Below are 21017 nucleotides of genomic sequence, written 5' to 3'. Positions count from 1 at the left end.
ACCTGTCATATTAGAACACAGGAGCAATCTAGTCATGTAACAGTAAAGTTATTTCTAGGAAGAAATTTATTTAGCAAATTAATGTGACCCATAAAAGGTTACCAACAGAACAAAGTTCATGTGAAAAAGTAGAATATGAAGTTATTAATATACCAAACCATTGCCATTACTTGCTCAGAAAAAAGGCAGTTCATTTTGCTCTTTCGGTCTGTATTAGTGTCCTGATTAAACAGCTGTGTCTCTTTTGAGTGGGGCGAGACCTGAATGCCACTGCTACTTTCTTCTGTTGCAGAAACATAAATTGACTTTTGATGAGGAATGCTTCCTCCCTCAGCCTGTGTTGATTTCTTTGTGTTTCTAAGTGGTATGCCCCATCTGCTCTGTTTAAACAGAAGGAGGGAACTTCTAGTTTTAAAATAAAAGCAAATAAAATCCTTTGCGTATTATGGAGTTCAGCTTTTGTCATTTTGTGACACCCTATAGGTCTCATCTTCCTTGTGCAATTTCAGTTAGTGTACATATGCAGCCATACAAACCAGTGGCCTGGTGTTGCTTTGTAGGAAAGTACTTTCTGGAGGCTGAAATTAAAATTGTACATTAACATGTCATAGAACATCCTATTGCAGACACTTGGGTCAGACTGTGTTGCTGTTCTGACGACATTTATTGCTTGGTATCAAATAGTGTCATTGAATGACATTATCTGTGGATATATCTATAGTTAGGTATCTAACTAAAACCGTGCAGAGGTCAGGAAGGTGTGTTTGAAGAGCACTTCCATTGCAGCCTAGTGTGAGCTCATACCTCTTTCTCTCTCCCTTTTATGTCTGACGTGGGAACTACCCCCAAAAAAAGAGACATCCCTGCAGTGCAGGGCTGTTTGAGGAGTTCTTAATGCCTCTCCTTGCTACTGATGGAGAAGCATGCCTAGAAGTACAGATGAAACTGGTGCACTATTGCTCTGTTCATGTTGTAGTTTAACTCTGTTAGCCTGGAGGAGTTTAAATATGTCTTACAACCTTTCTTGTTATCTCTTCTGTGTAGTGCCGTGCAGTGCACATCCATAAATTAAGATGCAGTCAAGTAGTTTTCCTTATTTGTGGCTTTGGCCGTAGGTCATATTCACTATATTTTTTTCTCATTAGAAGATGAAGTTTGTCTGCCATTTCTTGTCTACAGAGAGTCTTTCTGACTCCTGCCTGCTTTCAGCAGGGCCAGCTTGCTGCTTTCTCAAGGTTGAGAACTTAAATTTTGCTGCCATACCTTGTCTGCGGGTTAAATAATGGCTTTGCTGAGCTGATTAACAGAGAACACTCAGTTTCCTTATTGCTGATGAAAGGGATGGAATACATATCCAAATCCCATTAGCGGAAATCTAGTCCCTGCTGAACTATGCAAGATTTGTGTAATAAAAATGTGCAAATATGAGGTATGAAAGAGGAAAAAAGAACTGATTTTATGAGCTCTTTCTGCACTATTGCAGTGTATGTAAAAAAAAAAAAGAAAAAAAAGAAGTCCTTACTCTTTGTCGGTACATGGTCGGTAATTGTTACTTAACGTTTTGTAGTTCGAAAGCACATGCAGTATCTACATAGCATCAGAGTTACACATCTTACCCTAACAGTCTACAGACTCTTACAACCAACATACTTGCAAACTACCACAATGGCCTCCAGGCTCTAGGTGGTGGGATTGTGAATGGAGGCAAACTAAAAATGATCCCTTCAGAGTTGTTCTTTTTGGATACTTGTGCTTAGTGGTGCCCAGCTGCATACAAGAGTTGTTGAGTGCCTGACTTCTATCAGACTCTGTGCTGTTGAGAGAACAGAATGAGCTGTTCTTTTTTCTCCTGTACCGATTGAAAGATCCCATGTGAATAATTCATTCAGTCCCAAAGGAGGGCTGAACCCTTGTGCTTCACAGTGGTTATCCAGGGGGAGGAGAAAGGATTGTCCTGTTTTTACAAGGGTGTGTAATGAAAAGACAAGGGGGAATGGCTTTAAACTGAAAGAGGGGAGATACAGACTTTTCTTAGCCTATGATACTGGGCATAAATTCTGACAGCTACCTCTGTCCCTCCTGCAGAACAGACAACTCAGCCTTCCTCCCACCTTATGCCTTTCCAGAGAGGAGGCAATTAGGAACACACTTATTACCAATGATTGCAAGTAATTACCAGGTGAGAGTACTTTGTAGAAAGAACGTGATTTCCTGAGCATGCCCAAGTACAGCCAGCACAAAGAGCTTGACATTCAGTAATTCAAATTTTCTATCTGTAATGCAAATCAATACAATATATAACAACACCCAAGCTACTCCTGTGCATTTCACTTGTTTTGTTTGTTACCTTGAAGTGAATTCTCTCACCCTAATGCTAAGGCAGTCAAAACAATAAATGCTTCAAGTCAGCCTTTAAGAGAATGGGGCACCTCTCGTCACAAATAGGGTGCCATATGGATTCCCTTCATGAGTATGGGATTGCCTTTTAAAGTCACAGAATGCAGCATTTAACAGCTAGTGCTACTGCTGCTCGGGTTTCTTTTGTGGTTTGTACGTCAGGGACACAGAGCTCCATGCATTACCAGCTTTTTTCCTTAATTTTCACCTCCTATTATCAATCTGTGTAAATAAGATGCACAGCATCTGCTAGTTAATAAACAAACTCTCACTTTGATTACACTTTCAGTTTCCAAGCACAGAGCTGACTAACTACAAAGAATAAATGTGTTTGGGGTTTCAGTGCTGGCCTTGGAAGATTGTTCACAAATACATGATTCATATCCGATCCTGAACATTAACACTTTCCTTATGACTCATACGTACAGTTAAACAATAAAACAGAGCACTTATTGAAGTTTTGTTTAACATGCATGAAGCACCTATTATTAATATTTTTCAATTTAATTGCTTAACAATGTCAATCCTATTATTAGCTGCAAGGAGAGGGATGTTTCCACTTCTGTCGTGAAATAAATATATGCTTCTGAATTTACTCTGACTTATGTTTAGAATCTTTCAGTAACAGCTCAGAAAATAAATAATAAAATGCCATTTAGCAACATATAGAACAGGGTACAGACCTTACCAGCCTCATAGTACAATACTTGAATTGACTGAAGGCAATTGCCCTGTCTCTCTCTCTCATTCTATAGAATGAGATATGTACAACACACTGATCAACACACCATTTCCTCACATTGTTTTCCTCTCAAAAGTGAAGGATAAAACAGAAAATATGGCCTTCCTCACACAATAGAATCTTTAGGTCTTCTATCTGGTCCCTACATGTTAGGATGTTCACTGCAATACAATTCCTGGATAAATTATAACGAGTGACTGGGAAATCTGAAACCCGTTAAAGTTCAAGTTCAGCTAAAAAAAACCCCCAAGAGATTATTTTTAGAACTGTATCCTTCACAATTCAGTTTTCTTCTACAGTTTGCTAAATCACTGTAATTGCAGTTTCACTGAAAAAAAAACCCAACAAAACCCGAACAAAACAACTCCAGCTCCACACACAAAAACCACGTAAGTACTAAGCAGAGTTTGCACGAATCATATTGTAACACAGATACGCATTCACATAAAATGTAAGATTTTGACCTCCAGTTTAAGCCTGCAGGATGGTTTCTTATCTTGGGACATGTATGTCTTCCTTGAGCTGCCTACCATGCCACTTTCAAACCAGTTTTACAAATCTGCTTCTGTCTGCATGTAAACTATTTCTAAGCAACTACAGAAATATGTGTTCCACTGCAGAAAGAGCTTTTCAGTTTGTTATATTGAGCTTTTCCAAAGAATAAATTCTTCTAAAATACTAAAGGACAAAGTCAAGAAACACACTGTTGACACAGAAACATGTTCTGCAGATGTTCTTCTTGTAAGTAACCCATCAAGGGATGAGTAAGAACCTCCTGGGCTCCATCCTAACCCCACTGAAGTTACTCACAAAATACTCACTCTATGGGTGCAAGGCTGGTTTTGAATTCAGAGGTTGGCTCTACCGTGAGAATGCTTCTGCTCTACCCACTAATACTGTGCAACTCCTAAACGCTTCCTGACAATTCATGTTCCTCACCGGTTGTGGAGCTGTGGTCTCGGGCACATTGCCTTCAAAAGCTGACCTTGCAGAGGCAGAAGTAGTGATTTGCTGGTGTTGACAAAGCCTTTCGCATCTGCAAACGCTGTTTCAGCACAGCTGAGCAAGGACAGAAAAGAAGGGGGAGTTACTCACAAGCAGACACAAGTACCAGCCATTGCGACCACATCGCTAATAATTCAATCCCAGAAAACTACACTTTAGCTAAAATAACATTTACGACTTAGCTCTGTCCCACTAACAGGTAGAAAATATAAAATATTGCTATATTAGGATGAAGCACCATCCCCATTTTGCCCCTCAGGTTTTCAAAGACATAAATGGAAAGGCAATGGCCATGGCACACACCTGCATGCTGGGCACCTGCTGCAGCCAGGGCTCCCCAGACCCCAGACCATGGCATGTGATGGACACCTGCCCATCAACTCCAAGCAGGAGCCTCCTTGGGAGCCCTGTGGGCACAGGCTGCCATTACTCCTCCTCCATTTACCTCAGAAAGGCACTGGCAGAGTTCCCACCTATCCAACCTCACAGCAGCAAGGGTTCCAACTCATATCCTCCCAGCCCTTCAGCCCTCATTAATTGTTGCGTTTTCATTAGGTCAACATCTAAGAGCCTCACCTGTGCTGGGGTCTGTGGGAACAGGCACCTCAGGCAGCACTCCCAAGACAGCTGCCCCAGATGAGCCATTTTGTTTATCCACTGCGCTACCAGGCCTGGACATGGCCACCATGTTAAGGCGATGCCATTCACCTCAGTGAACTGGGAACCCCTTGAGGGTCCCTCAGCATGGGAGCGACCCAGCAGCACCGAGGCCAGGCAGCATGGCGGGCACCACACCACAGTGATTTCAGTCCTCTGTGCTAGTTAACAACAGGCACAAAGTTTTTACACTGTCCCCTATTCCAGACTGCCCTGTGAAACATGGCAAGTTTCACCATGCAGCTCTTATCTCAGCTCCAGATGACTGAAAAAGCTGAAGGGAAACATGAGCAGGGGAAGCCCTTCTTGGTGTTTTCATGTGCTGCTTTTTGCTAGGAAAAATATTTCCTTAGTATCTCTATGGGCTGTGCAAGTCAGCATCGGTGGAGCTCTGCTGCTTGCCAGAGAGTATAAAACAGCAAATGTCAGGAAAAAAATAGGAAGAAGAAGTAAAGCTTTAAGAATGTGCCCCATAACAAATGCCCGTCCCCTCATCACTGCCCCTCACACAAGCAGTAAAGAGACATACTCACCTTTTTCTGCTGAAACAAACCTCTGGAGCTTCTTCCCAAGGTGCTTTATCTAAGACAGGTTATTTTTCCACCTTCGTTTTTTTCTTTTTTTTTTTTTTTTTGCTTTAAAAGCTTGAAGGCAGTTGTTTGTGTAAGGGCAGCACTCAGCAGAGGAGAGTCCTCGTCCAGCAGTTGCGGAGCCACGGAGCCTGCGTTGGAATAGGCTGAGGAGAAAGGGTGGGAAAGGACCCTCAGTGGAGGTGCAGCCTGTGCCCGGGTCTCCCGCCTCACCGCCTTTGTGCACTGCTAATCACAAATGGAACCCGGAGAGGAAAACCTCCTATCTGGACACCCCATGCCTGTCATTTCAACTGAATATGAAGGCCTGTCACATATCCACACAGCTAAGGCTGGTGATGGCATCACGGTGTTTCAGCCTCTCCAAAGCATGGCTTACTTCCTAGGCGAGGTATTCAGCTGTCTTTCTGCTAACAGCTGTGGCCAGTGATGATGATAATGAACGGCTGGAGAGTTTGAAGCTGGTTATCTCTGAATTTGCTTCATATCCCTCCACAGAGCAACAATTTACTGTATCTGCTTGAGCTGGATATTTAACCCCTTTTAAACAATTCCGAGTCTCCACTGACCATCCTCCAAATTGTGGCTGCTCCCATTGCTGACTGTTGTTTAAGTTCTCACATGGTGCTCTTTGAATTTTCAGTTTTTCACAATAAAGTGGTCTTCCCCAGCCTCTTTGCATTGTTTTATAAGCCATTTGTTTTTAAGTAAGACTCTTTTTTCCCACAAAAGAAAGAACAAGACTTTGTCTGAATACAAATCCCATGCCCAACAGTGTGCTGACATTTGCGCAGGGATGAGCTTTCCAGTTTATTCTATTGTGCTTTACTTTTTTTTTTTTTTTAGTAGTTCAGTGGAAAGTTTGGATGATTCCAGGCGAGTATCCTTTAACAACACCACCACAGAAATAGCCTGAAAAAACAGAAATACATCTCCGTGTTGCCAAAGAAGTTATGGGTTGTTGGTTTCTTACTTTTGCTTTTTTTAATGTAAGTGATCTAAAGGGACTTTTATGGTTGATAAGCTGACACTAACCTCAGGTGCAGCACCAGCAGCTGTACTTTTCTCCACCTGTGTATATTAATGAACATGCAGAATTTCTGTTATCTCAGTCACCTGCCTTTTTAGAGCCCACCATTGGGGTGAGCAAGTGGTTCCTGTTGCAGGAGACACTGGTGTCCATCAAGGACCATGGCCCCATTTGTAGTGGTACGATTCCAGCTATGAGTCTATGCTGACATCCAGGAAAGGCTGGGCACTCAGGAGGATTTAAGAATCTGAACACTTCCATTGATCCAGGTTTTAATTCCCACAGGCAAACTAATTGCCAAGTTGTTACCTGACCAAGCCCGGTTTGCCCCAGAACACCCCTCAGATAAATGGTCTGAGCATTAATCCACGGCGCCATCTAGCACCCACAAAAGGAATATTTTCAATAGCTCTTTTCCTACATCATTGTGACTCAAACCTTATCTAATATTCTGCACAGAAACACAGAAGATACTAACGAGGGAAAATGAATGTCATCGTTCCCAATGACCACGAGAACTGGAGTATGGCACTCCCTCCTGTACCTCTTAGTGGATCTTTTCTTACTTCAGCAAGTGGGTTGACCCAAACATGCGCAGAAAATCATTTTGGGTACATAAGCTCCCCCCAGCCCTCTCTTCTCCAAGTACCTCTCACCTTCTGCCTCCACAGCCTGCATCGCAGCTCTGGGCCACCGTTCTGCAGAGGGCAAATGCCAGCACCAGCTGTTTCAGAGGAATGTGCAAGGAAGCTGACTCTATGGAAGCAACGACAAAAGTCATTGCAACAGAGCTTTGATTTCCACTAGTTACATATAATACACAGATTATATGTAATCTCTTTTTTTTTCTAGTGATACCCACTATGGTTAAACCAAGCATTTTCCATCTAGAATATTAAAAACGATTGGCAGATTTTAGATATATGAGAATTCAGACTCATATAAGGAAGCAAAGTCTAGCTTGCCTATTTTTTCTGTCTTATTTCTTCTGTCTGAATATCCTTCACTTACCAGGCTCTCAGCCTTTGAGTCTATTTGCTATACAGGAAGACCATGGCTTTCACTAAAAATCATAAAACATGGGGATCTGCTAGTAGCCCCAAAGCAGAGAGAACACAGAGTGAAATCACAGAAGTCAGGAAATGCTTGAAAGCAGTGAGACAACAACTGTATAGACACAGGTAATATGCAGAGGAAGATCAAATTTAAAACTCCAACTCAAGCCTGCAGGATATTTGCCAACCTGCAAGTTAGGCTCCAGTGACGTATGGAATATATTTGCTCTGAGTCTATGTCTGCTGTATGCCAGAAGCTTTTAAACCATCTTTACAAATATGTTCCCATCTTTTGCCAAGTGAACGTACAGTCTTTTTCCCCTCACGTTGGTATGTACAGTTGTTCTTACTAATTTCATGTCTGAGGCTGTAATTACTCTTGAATAAGTCTCTAATATTTTTGTGATGTCCACCAGACTTACATGTTTTGTTATTTTCACAAAAAAACCCCAAGTATTGTTTGCATGCTTACTTTGCACAGATGTTTTACAATCAGACCAAGAGAATTGCTTAAAAATGCTTCAGTGATCAGTGGTATATTAAAGAAGCGTGACCAGCAGGTCAAAGGAGGTGATCCCGCTCCTCTACTCTGCTCTTGTGACACCCCACTTGCAGCACTGTGTGCAGTTCTGGTGTCCTCAACATAAGAAGGACATGGAGCTGTTGGAGCAAGTCCAGAGGAGGCCACGACAATGATCGGGGGGCTGGAGCACCTCCTGTATGAAGACAGGCTGAGAAAGTTGGGGCTGTTCAGCCTGGAGAAGAAAAGCTGCGTGGAGACCTCAGACCTGCCTTCCAATATCTAAAGGGGGCCTACAAGGATGCTGGAGAGGGACTTTTCATCAGGGACTGTAGTGATAGGACCAGGGGGAATGGGTTCAAACTTAAACAGGGGAAGTTCAGGTTAGATATAACAAAGAAGTTCTTCCCTGTGAGGGTGGTGAGGTGCTGGCACAGGTTGCCCAGAGAAGCGGTAAATGCTCCATCTCTGGCAGTGTTCAAGGCCAGGCTGGACAGAGCCTGGCAACATGGTCTAGTGTGAGGCGTCCCTCCCCACGGCAGGGGGTTGGAACTAGATGATCTTAAGGTCCTTTCCAACCCTAACTATTCTATGATTCTATGGGCAGACTATTCTTCTCGACTGGGTTTCTCTGCAATTAGTTGTTTCTCTGCTCTTCTGTGCCCCTAGTCCATGCCCAGTGTGATTCCTTCTTCTCCTACATACCTGCCATGCTTTGTCTGTGTCTTCAACAGTAGTGACTTTCGTAAGTCCAGCCTGTTCTCTCTGCTGTAACCCTTTTAATATTATACATCATTCCTTTACATTTCCCTAGGTCTTGCAAGACATCTCTTTATCTGCAAGCACTCTCTTGAAGACAGTCTTTCCTAGCTGTGGTTATTCCTCCAGGCTTCAGTTCTATACCCCAAATGCAAATGTTCATATGCTCTAGCAACCCAAGCCAGCCCAGGCCATGCCTAGACCACACATCAAGTGTGTGCTGCAGTGCAGCTCCTGCTGTCCAAGAGGAAAGGTGGTACCAGGCCTTGATAACCTGATGACATGGCCAGGGCATGCAACCAGCTTGAAACTGCAAGTGCCTTGATAAAGAGAGCAACTCTGTCAGTAGTGCATAATTCTCATGTTCTTTTGGTCTTCTTTCGTGCCCTCACCTCATTACTCCTCATCCTTCACGTTACAAACGACTGGCTAGGGTGAAACACAAGCCCTCTTCTCCGGCTTTAAGTAACAGCATTTGATAACACAGCTCAGGTCTGAAAGGAGATGAAGCAAGACCAGGTGTCTCTCAATTGCAGGATGTTGATCCCATGCAAAATCCCTCATCCAAGATGAATGGATAGGAAGGTCTCTGCAGCTACTTCTGTTTATCATATTTAGTGCAGTCACGTACTGCCCTGGTGTTTGTTAACATTTAGGCTTGAGTGCTTGTCAAATATGAATAAAGAGGATTCCTCTATTTACAGGGGTCGCAACTGTATACAAAGTAAAAAGTAAAATTAAAAACAATGACTTTCGCTAAGGAACGCAGGAAATGTCGTGATGTATTTTCACTGCAACCACTTGAAAGCAGAATTGCTGAGGAAATAAAACAACTCCAAATACACTCAACCTGCTGACTCAGTCGATCCAAAAGAAAAATTACAAGTCAGCAATTTCAAGCCACAGCAGTACCAAATGTACTAGATCTGCAATACTGATGTGATGTGCATTGCGACATCAGACTTCCCTGAATACCACTCTCACAAATTTTATGACTCACAACTTTTAGATGAAGCTCAGGTTTTGCTGCACATTATGTCAGAGAGTTTTCCTTCACAGCTTAGATGGGTAGATGTTGGACCCACGCAGCTCCTTAAAGAACAGGACATTTAAAAGGAGCAATTTCCTCCAACTTCCTTCTGACCCTAATCCGAGGAACATACCCGACTTAAAATGAGTGCAGATCTAGCCAGTTCTCCTAATGTACAGAGAATGATCAGCATTTTCTATTCAGAACAGCTGATGGAAATAATTTTCTCTTGCCATATGCAAATGGTAACTTTTCAAACAATTTCCTAATGTTTATGAGCGCCTAATAAGCAAATCATTAAGATAAAAATGGGTGCATCTTCACTTCAAATTTTCCATGTAACATTCTACTTTAGAAGCCTCTTAAAAAAAGACATGTATATTCTAAGAGGGAAAACCACTTAGAAGTTAAAATTTGAAGCAACTCATTGGAGTCTGTACTCTACATTTACATTATGTGAACGAACAGAGAGTAACACGCAGGGGGAATAGGTTATGAATCAAACTGGAGGTGGGTTAAGGATTCTTTGTCCCAGCTGCTGGGGAAACACAGCAGCTTCAGGAAAACACAAGAAATGAAGTTTGTCATTTTTAAGTGGTGGAAGTTGAGAGCAGAGAGTGAATTCAGGCATCTCGGTTAATATAAAAAGTATCCAGCACATGGAACTGTCTCCATAAGGAGCATCGGAAAATCAAGGCAGCAGATACAATCAAATTACCTTCCAAGAGACAAGAGAGAGGCCTGAACAAATGGTGGACAAATACAAATTGAATACACACAGAAAACACAAAAAAGCAAAAACTTCTCCTATTCTTTGGCTTATATGCTGCTCGCTGCTCCCCCCCCCTCCCCCCCCCCCCCCAGTTGGCTGCTTCTACTCATTTTATCGATTTCTTTCACAGAAAGATTGTATGATAGGTGAACTTGTCTGGTCTGTGGAAGGACAACAGAAGAAAAAGCTATGGGAGACCTGTGGAATGATAGCATCTGCCTCAGTATTATCGTACATTTCTGCATTCCTGAAGCTGTACACAGTGCTTTTTGGAAGTTTAATGATCAGGAAGCATGACATCACATAATTGATTTATGCCAAATATTAATAAATAAGCTCTTTTTAAGGAAGATGATCTTATTTAAAATGTGACGTTTGGGGCTCAGTTTCTCTTTGCACATTGCGTTTGGCAACAGTGAAATATAAAGTATCCAGAAATGAAATACAGAAACCCAGTTTCATCCTTCGGAAGTTCCCACCTTGCTGTGTCTTCTGATGAAAATTGTGAAAGAGGACTTTATTCACCACTGCCAAAATCCCAAACTTCAAGATTTTTTTGTGGTCTGAGGAAGTTAGCCACTCTTGAAAAGTCTGGCCTTACTTTATACTGTTCTTTTCTCTAGCTTATCTGCAGACTGCTCATTGTCTGTTCAGAACTCTCTAATCTTCTCCATCATAGCAAGCGACTCTGTTAATTTATCACCCATCATGGCCACCCTGTGTTATACACCCTTTCCTACTCCCAGTTTCCCTACTTTTTTCGTCACTTGGGACACACACAAGTGACTGAGACCTAGTTCATGCAGACAAATATTTCCCCATAACAGCAGAAAACCTTGATATTGCTCTGAATAAGGCAAGTAATAGCAATGTATTTAGAAAAAGCAGCGAGTGCACAGAATACTACTACAGGATTAAAAGAATTCTACAAAACATCAGAGTCCACTTGTTAGAAAAGCTCAGCTTATGCTAGAATAGTGCCTTTAGCCTTTGTCTTCCAGGAAAATTGACACAGCCATGTAACCAGGAAAATGCAATCCATTGCTTATTCTCATAGAAAGTGAGCCTTAATACTGGTGCTTACTCTCCCTGAAGAGAATTTCTGGATGCTAGACACTAACATTTTGCCTTTGTACTGACAGTTCAGAACCATGCCAGGAGAGCCATGATTCTAACCAGCAAAACTGTGCACTGAGTTGTTGCAACGTATCACTCATGAGCAGCTGACAGACCAAGTATTACGTGTGCAGCCTATGTGGCCATGCAATTGGGCTCGGTATGGCTGTGGTCTCTGCAAAGGGAAAGCAACGTTCATCAGAAGGAAGAAGATTAAAATCAGCTGCAGAATTACTTGTGGCCAAGGAGTCCTCCAGCTCCAGCTATGATTTACATCTTGCTCTTTATATGGGTTGGCTTGTCACTCCCTCCACTTTTGCTGAAGAATACATCACTAAGCAAGTGGCTTTATACAATAATAAGGGCTGTTAGCACTGACAGAGTTATTTCATAAGATCAGGAATAACTGTGTTCAAACTTGTTTCTCTTAAAATACTGAAAGCAAACTTGAAACATCCCATACTTCTAACTCTTTGCATGAGTGTGACCTTGTCTTCAAGCCCTGAAATACGAGGTAATTTAAGCTAGAAGTGGCTCCAAGAGAAAAATAAAGACTGAAACAAGAATACATTAATTCAAGTAACATTTAGGTCATAACTTCTTCTGAGTTCACTCAGAAGAAACCAATTTAAGGTCCAAGAAAGCAATAACCTTGAGTAGCAAAAGGCAGCTCCAAGCTAGCACTGTGAAAGAGAGAAACCATTGCACCAGAATCTTTGTTTCCTCCAATTTCAAGTAACACATGGTAGACAGAGAAGCTTGCAAAATTATGATGATGATGATGATGATTATTATTATTTATTTCTCACATAAATAGGTACCTTAATCTGGTGTTGTCGCATGGACCCTCAGCATGTTTTTTACCCTTGTTTTTGATCTTAAGTGGCCCAAGTGGACTTATCTTCTGATACTGAGGGGTTACATTTAATGTATATAAATCACAACTTTACATCTGAAACTCATTTTCATAGCCAAAAAAAAGAAACCTGTTACCTTGCATTTAGTTCTGTTTCCCTGCAGGTTCATTTCCTCAGCTGGAGAGAGCTGACCCTCCTGGTATGGTACCTGCATGAATAGAAAGAAAAGAAGGAAAGAATTCCTGTGGTTTGGGTCAGGAAATAAAACAGAAGGTCCTTCTGGTGATTGTGGTTTCTGTGCTTAACAATGCGCTGTACATCCTTGCTACTGCAGTGCTTGGTTAAGTCTTAAATAAACTGAACCCTATTTCTCAAGGGTATAAATAAATACTTTCACTTAGTTAAACGACTGTGACGATGGCAGAATTCACAGAACGTTTTGGCATGTAACCAATACATGTGGGAATATGGCTGCAGCAGATCTAACCAGGTACTGTAACCAGATCATGGATTTCAAGCTGCCACACAGCTACTTCTGGCTGAGCTTCTGTACAATATATACACCTGTAGCTTTCTTTTACATGGGTGGAAGCATCCAGAAACTCCTTTGAGCATGTTAGAGAACAGCAAAAAAATACGGGCAACAGCGTGAAACAGTGTCATAAATATTGTCGTGTTGGATCCCTGGAACTGAACCTGTGTCACTGCAAAGTTTACTTCTATTCTTTCAACTGATTGTTTCTTAAGAATGACACACAAGCAGGACAAGACCACCACATTGAACAGAATGTCTGTGCAAGCTCATTTTGCAAAAACAGACATGAACTGTTTGAAGAAATCGAGAACAAGAAACAAAGGGATTCTCAGAAAAATTTTAAATGCAGCAGCTGAGGTTGTACATGTGCAATGGAATTTCTTTAAGAATGAGTATTTGTACCTGTATGCTCCTTCATGCAAGGATACTCCACTGGAAAATGCAGCTACTTGAAGGCATTCTGTGTCTAGAAGTATCTTTCGAAAGACAAATATTAATAATGGAATTTTTATGGACTTTTTAGAGTCCAGGAGAGCTTCAGCAAGCTATCAAACATTACAAAACTTCCGTGTTCCTAGAAAAGAGAGATTCTAATATTCATATGCTTGTGGCACAATAGCAGCTGTAAATCCCATGGCCTCATTTTATCAGGGACGGGGACATTAAAGTTTGGCTCAAAGGAATTAAACCCCATCATTTTCAATCTAGGTGTTTATATTTAGCCTCCTTAATCCATCTTTAAGCACTTCAAAAGCAATAGCCTGCTTTTAAATTGCTGAGACCACTGACTCAGGCAGGATTTGGATGGGCCAGACACTTTGAAAGCAAATTTGATGAGGGTGCTCAGGTGTTGATCTCATTTTGAAAGTGTTTACAAAACTCATATTTGTTGATCTTTAGGTAATTGAACCAATGTAAAGAGAGAAAATCCAGATTCCACTGAGACAAGGCTTGTATTTCACTGTTGTAGTCACCCAGTATCCTGCCAATGAATCAATAGTTAATAGACTACAGATTATCATTCAATGAAAACTTTGTAAAGACAAACATTTTATTCTTTGGAAAAGAAGTGATGAAAAATGAAACTACCTTTCTTAGCACAAGGAAGAAAAAAAATCACCTACATAAAAAAATATTGAAAGCAAACCAAACAAAGGATGCACTATGCCGAGGGACATGAATCCATGTACACTCTGCAAAAGTGCTTAGATAACAGACAATTCTAACAATTGAGCCTTTGTTTTCAAAGCAAGAAAAATCAACTTGGATTTACATTTTTTGAATGGGTTGGTTTGATCTGAGTGCAGGGGCAGTGACAGTCACTCAGAATATGAGACCTTTGAATGTCTTGTTCTTATTAGCCAACAGGTTTTAGTCGTAGGTAAGATTTGTAACCAAGAGTACAGCATAAGTAATAAAGTGCAAAGTAATCCATCTTCAAAATACATATGTATATGCTTAACTCTAAGGCTATGTGTAGCTTTGCTTAAACACTTTGCTAGGTTAGATCTTACTTCAAATGTAAATATGTTCAATGGCACCAACACTTCTCAGGAGGAAGATGAGAAAACAGGGAAGATACAAAGTCTCTTTCAGAGCCTATTTCATCATTCGCCTTCTCAGTAAAGCATCGTGATAGTATAGAAGGCTCTTACTCTACTGCCATGGTTCCCAGGTGCTGCCATGTGTACTTGCTCTAGCTACTCACAGTTTTATGGCCACACTTTGAACCACACACAGCTTTTGAGCTTTGCTCTTTTCAATTCCTTCAGTACTAAGCAGCTGTGAGCAGAAATCTCTCGCAGACTAACACAAATCTGGCCGCATGCACAACACAGAAATGAATTGGGCACCTCCACACTGGATGGAAATTGGCACCTCCTACACTGCTCATGTGAGAGAATAGGAGGACCTTAGGAGCCTATTCACCATGTTCAACTTCATGCTTACCAGACACACTGCATCACAGGAGTCAAACTCTTGGCAGAGTAAGGAGCAGCACTAGCCCTGTTCTGTCCCACTTGTGTGTCCAAGATTTGTGGTTTTGGCAGGTGTAATTCCACCAATAAAAGTCTCATGCACCTCGTGCACTAAAACCCTGTTGCTGTTATACGGTGTTATCTGGTCTAAGTGCTTTTCCTTAGAGATGTAATTTTGTTTCCCAGTCTTACTGGTTTATAGCAAAGCTGGCAAACTTCAAAGAGTCAACCTACTCTGAGGCAAAACACTTTGCTGCTTAGAAAAAAGTATTTTCGAGGTGTTCTTACACAGACCTGTAAATTTTGGTCTTTCCTGGGACTGAAGAAAATTATCTACTTGTGCTTAAGCTAAATTTCTCCTCACCTCATAGTCCCAGCTGTTTTCTGGAAGTGCTGCAGCTCACTGAAAGAAGCTGCAGAGGCGACAGACTCACAACATTTGTTTACTGTGGATCTCCTTTTGAAGAGTGATTACAACATCATCATTCTGCATATCCGGAGCGTGGATTTCTTATCTCCCTGAAGGAGAACAATCACATATTTGATAAGTTCAAACAAAAGCACACACAATTATAGGAAGTGAAATGTTTGCTGAAAGAGGACAGTTTATGCAAACCCCATTTTTATAACCTCATACACGTATTTATTTCATGACAGCTTTCAAGAGAAAGGCTCTGTAACTCTGCAGTATGTCTGGTTCATGGTGGCATCGGAAATCTTTTCCATTTGAAAAGTGACGCCAAAGGGGAAACACTCTGCAAAGAACAGTCATTGCACTAACTTTGTTCACCTGTAGGAAGAGCAGTGAGAAGCCTGCGGAACAGGAGGAGAGGCATTTGCTTCCTCCTTAGCTATGGCAGCTCCAGGCCCCCTGCTCTGCCCTCTGCCACTGCCACAAAGCTGCAAAGGTGCCTTTGCAGGCACCTAAAAGTTACAGGCACTTTGTTATGTTGTGGAGGCTGCACTCCCCTGACACAACACATCAGGGTTGTGTGGCTGGAAAAGGCACTGCTGATCAATGCAGGGCATCATGTTCCAAAGGCAGAGCCCTTTAGCCAAGTCACTTCTAAAAAGACATTCACAGAGGTAGATCCGTTTGACACAAAAGCTACACTCACAGATCGGTTCCCATAAGCCGTATCACACTACTTAAGAACATACAGCACCAAAATGCTAGAAGTGATACGGTTTAGTGGTGGACTTGGAAGTGCTGGTGTAAAGGTTGGACTTGATCTTAAAGGTCTTTTCCAACCTGCTTGATTCTATGATTCTATGAGTGCATGGGAGTAGTGAGCTGAGTGTGTTTCCATTATGGAGGAGAGAGGAATTTCTTCCTGATGCAAAAAATCAGAAAAGAAGGGAGACTGATTCTGTTCTTACCAGCTCCTAAAAAACTCGTAACAACAACAGTTGTTGTAGAAAGACTTTTTGTCTGTGTCCATTTCCTTTCACCAGAAGTGTATTAGTTTGTAGTAAGGATTAAGCTAATCTGTAGTCTAACAGAGAATGTTTTCCATGTCATTGTGCTGGGGGTCTTTTTAACCAATTTTGGAACGTCATACTAGAAATATCCCTTTTCCCACCCTAGTGAAACCTGAAAAACCATTACTAACCTGATCAATTCTATCAGAATTTTCTCCAGGAGATCATCATTGGTAAAATTAGAGCAATACTTCTCACATGCCATGGTGACACTCAGAAATATACTTTATATAATCCATAAAGCTTTTAGATAGCCTTAAAACAAGGCCACACAGCATGTGTTTACATGTATATGGTCATTCATATATGTGTATATGTTGTGGATCAAAAAAATGCAAAGCAAGCAGTGGTTGTGGAGTGCTATCAGTGAAGAATGAGAGCTTCTATTTTCCTTGAAAGCCAGATGTAAAGTGCAGGACTATGAGCAGAAGCTTCACCAGTCTGCATCAGCACCCAAACTGTCAAACGCCAAACCAAAAAGGATCAAACTGGAGTTCTCAGGCCACTGTTTTCAGATGAGATAGCTGTTACTTGGCATCTCTATCAGGTCAGAGAAGAAATAAGTCTCTACAAAAACATATGAAAACTGTTAGCAAGTTTACTGGGAAATACACAGTAAAGCTGTAATACGCTTTATTGTCCACACCATTCGAGTAACCAGTACAGAGTTTACATAATTTCCACATAACATATCCATTGGAAAACTTTATAAAACTTATGATATACTAATTGAATTATCACAATGAGAGAAGCTTTAGAGCCTTTTGAATCCATGAAACCTCTTGCAAGCAACTCATATATGTCAGCCTTTTAGCTGGCATATAGGAGTTAAATGAAACTGTTGTGTTATCTAAGAAAAAAAAAAAATCTATAAATGCTTTGAACGGTAAAAAAAAAAGTCCAAAAAAAAAGACATTTCCTACCTGGACTGACTAAGGAAGACTTCTTCACTATTACTGGTAGCTTTTTCTTTTTTAAGGCAATCCTCTAGCCTGAAAATCCAGATACCAGTGGGAGTGAGAAAGGTTTTCAGGATCAGATTGTAGTGTTTATATATACAAAAGAACGCTAGTGAAGTTAAAAAGATAGGCATAATATAGTGCATGTCAGTACAGTGTATTTATACCACAGGTAGAGTGGTATAAAGATACTTTAGGCATGTATAGATAAATCCAGTCAAAAGGGAAAATAAGTTACACAGGGCTTATTTGGATCTGTATAACTTTAGATCTATGTTAATGCCGTACCTGTGTTTAGCACTTCAACAATAAAAAAGGTTGATGATAACAGTTGTTCCGTGAACACACAAAGAATATAAACCATAGACATTGTTCAGCCTTCACTACCACTGCTCCTTCATTTCTTACAAGGATTGAACTGTTCAGACTGAACAACCACCCTACGTCCTATCCACAAAGCATCCCTTGGAGCTGACACTTCCACAGTGTGCACAGGAGATGAGGAAGGTAACCTAAGGATCCTGGCCAAATTCTCTACTGGGAAACAGCTCTGCCATGCTGCCTTCAGAGGTGCTCCCCACACCTTCTGACATCTTATTGCGTAAAGGTAGTCTTATGTATACAAGTCTTTTGGATCATTTATGATTAAAGACTTATACAACTGTATAAAAGCATAGATGTGCATCATTATCAATATTATGCTACTTTAGACAAATAGCTTAGAGACAAATAGCTTAGAGACAAGTTCCGTAGATAAAAGCTCCCATAAAGACAATGGCAATGAGGCGCTGGCACAGGTTGCCCAGAGAAGCTGCGGCTGCCCCATCCCTGGCAGTGTTCAAGGCCAATCTCCAGTCATGTACAACTACCTGAAACAGAGACACCTTTCTTCAACAATTTATGCAGGGAAAACAGTGCACAGAAAAATATCTTCCTTCCTACATACTTCTATTGATTCTTGCCCCTCAGCATATACAGATCCAAATAGTATTTTCACTTCAGAGTTTTCCGAGTTAATGATTTACTCTTGGTTTCCTGTAAATATGAAAGATCTTGCTGCCGTTCCCAGAAAGGATAAAGAATTTCTCTTCGGTTGCCTTCTGTTACGCAAGATTCTGCCATCCCCACTCTGCAGGAAAATGGAACATCACCTTCTGCAAGGCCTAATTGCATGGAGTGTGGAAGAGAACTCAATCCAGTAAACTCACCCAGAAATTATATTCACTCTTTTCTTCTTTCCTTAGACAAGGTTTCCATCAATGGAAGCTTTGGTATCGAGACGCTGTTAGAAGAAATGGACAGAAGCGTCATCTGGTTAACACTCTCAAGCAAACACAAAAGCAGAATCACAGACATGAAAGAGATCACAGATATCCCACTATTTATGATGTGATTGTAAAGCGTAAAGTGTGCTACAATCTTCAGGCAATCCATGTTAACTACTCTCAGCAGATCTTCGATGTTATAAAAGTAATTGCTAAGATCTTCTCTCTATTGCTGATAACTATATCTGTTGCAGCTTGGTTTGTTTGTTTTAAATAGCATTCTTACAAGCAACAGGAATGCTTGATAATATAATTCGGTAGAGGTTTTTTTAAGTTTAAACCACTGGAACATATCCAACAGGCCCTTAGCTCTGTTCATGAAAAGACAACAGTAATCTTGCTGGGGCAAAAGTCCACAAATGTATGCATTAGGTTATGTATGCATTAGGTTTGACCCCAGGCTACCAGCAGCATGGAAAAGTTTTTCCTCTAAGTGTCCAGAAGAGCAAGAACAAGCATATAATCTACCATCAAGAGCACTCTAAGCCTATAAAATATATATATAAAATTCACAGGCATGGATTTGGTGCTTGTAAGCAAGCTCCCAGCTACAGGGGTGAGGTGCATACCTGTAAGAGTGGGGATAACAACTTGAGAAAACCTGTATTCCAGACAGGCAGATTTATACATGACCCTCAGAATTCGCAAGTTACCCCCAAAGCAGATCCTATTCTCCCTGCAGGTGATCTAGTTTGGGAGAATTTAGAGTCAGTTTGGCTCAGGTATGAAGACTTGTTTCCTAATAGAATGAGAGAACACATGAACGTATGCAAAAAATACACAAATAAAATAATCCTATTGCACTTTTCATAAAGCACTGGGAAAAAATGGGTTGATCAGCATCACTATTGTGAAAACAAAGAATGGGTCAGGAAGAATGAAAACAGAGGCTGTGGAAAACAAGAGTTGTTTAGAAAGTAAAATGAACCCTCAGTTTTAAGGAAAAACTTCTCTATTATTCCCTGGTACCCATCACCTATCCAGTAATCCTATAGCTAAAATGGATTGCCTTTCTAGTATTGCTGGGTTTGGGACAAGGGATTTTGTGAATACTCTGGACAACTCGGGGAAAGAGACCCTTTTTTTCAGTCACCGATAGTTCTGATGTCCTCATATTCTACTTGCACATGTTTCAGAAGTAACAATAGAAACAGGCCCTCTCCAAAAAAACCCACAAGTGTTGAAATGGAGCTTGTTGTTACATCCTAGTTAGACCCAGAAAGTGGCACAGAAGAAGGACTTGTAATATATTTAATATTTCTCATTGAAGAACAAGAGGAAGCACATCAACTTTATGCTACAGGCAGGAATGAATGTCACTGACTTATTTTGAGTTTAAGACTGTACGGAAAGATCATGCAAAGTACAGAACCATTGGTTGGAAAGGGAGCAGGTATCATAAGATCTTTGTCATAGGCAGAGGTCCACAAATTCAAGTCAAATACAGAACCAATCTCTACACTATCTGCTGAAATAAGAGGAGTTTGTGGCAGCTCCAAGAATATTTAGATCACCCAGTTTCAAACAAAACAAGTTATGGGAATAAAGCAAATACAACATACTTCCAGTACTGTCAGAGAACCACATCCAAGAGACAAGACTCCCCAAACCCTTCCACACAGTCTTGCTGCACAAGCAGTTCAGCTAACCAGGAAGGACATCACGTTCTTCTTTGCACAAGCAATTAAACTGTATGAGAGCAGATTGCATTTAAACAATGAAGTCAGCCAATAAATCTTACAGTTGTCTAACTCTTCTAGGACTGCACCCTCAGCCCACACCTCTAACTAAATGAGGATGATTATCATGAACTCCTGAGATCAGAGCAAATAACAGTCCTTCTACCAAGTGATTCCACTGATTTTAGTCATGTTACTTTTAGCTTACTCTGGCATGAGTGGAATACCCATCCCATAGACTATATATAATCATCGACGTGAACAGCACTCTGCTTATGGACTTTAGAATATGTGCTGGCCCCTGGCCACAACCACAAGAAACAAGAGTTTCAGAAGCAGCTCCTCCTCTTCTGTCACTCAGTGCAAGTAGGAAGGAAATTGCTTTTAACATATATATTTAAACCAGCTTAGTTGCATTAATTAGTTCTCCTATGAGATTCACTTTAGTTCCTGTTGTTATTCCTTTTTAGAAGAGGATTGGCTGTAACTAACTCTGTGTTTTAAGCAAATAAACCCATATGAACACTT

At 41.0% G+C, this 21017-nt stretch overlaps 1 long non-coding RNA gene across 1 annotated transcript; it reads right to left on the bottom strand.

Moving 5' to 3' along the window:
• Positions 1-4084: 4084 nt before the first annotated feature.
• LOC115607417 lies at positions 4085-15804 on the bottom strand. The gene is made up of 6 exons (XR_003991230.1): positions 15409-15804; positions 13468-13541; positions 12667-12738; positions 7078-7177; positions 5335-5537; positions 4085-4198 (listed from the first exon to the last, which is right to left on the bottom strand). It is a non-coding gene; the product is annotated as an uncharacterized LOC115607417 (long non-coding RNA).
• Positions 15805-21017: the final 5213 nt, after the last annotated feature.

This window comes from Strigops habroptila, chromosome 4, assembly GCF_004027225.2.
Source record: "Strigops habroptila isolate Jane chromosome 4, bStrHab1.2.pri, whole genome shotgun sequence".
NCBI lineage: Eukaryota > Metazoa > Chordata > Aves > Psittaciformes > Psittacidae > Strigops > Strigops habroptila.
The sequence above is the reverse complement of the archived record's forward strand: the minus strand, read 5'-3'. Positions and strand labels throughout refer to the sequence as shown.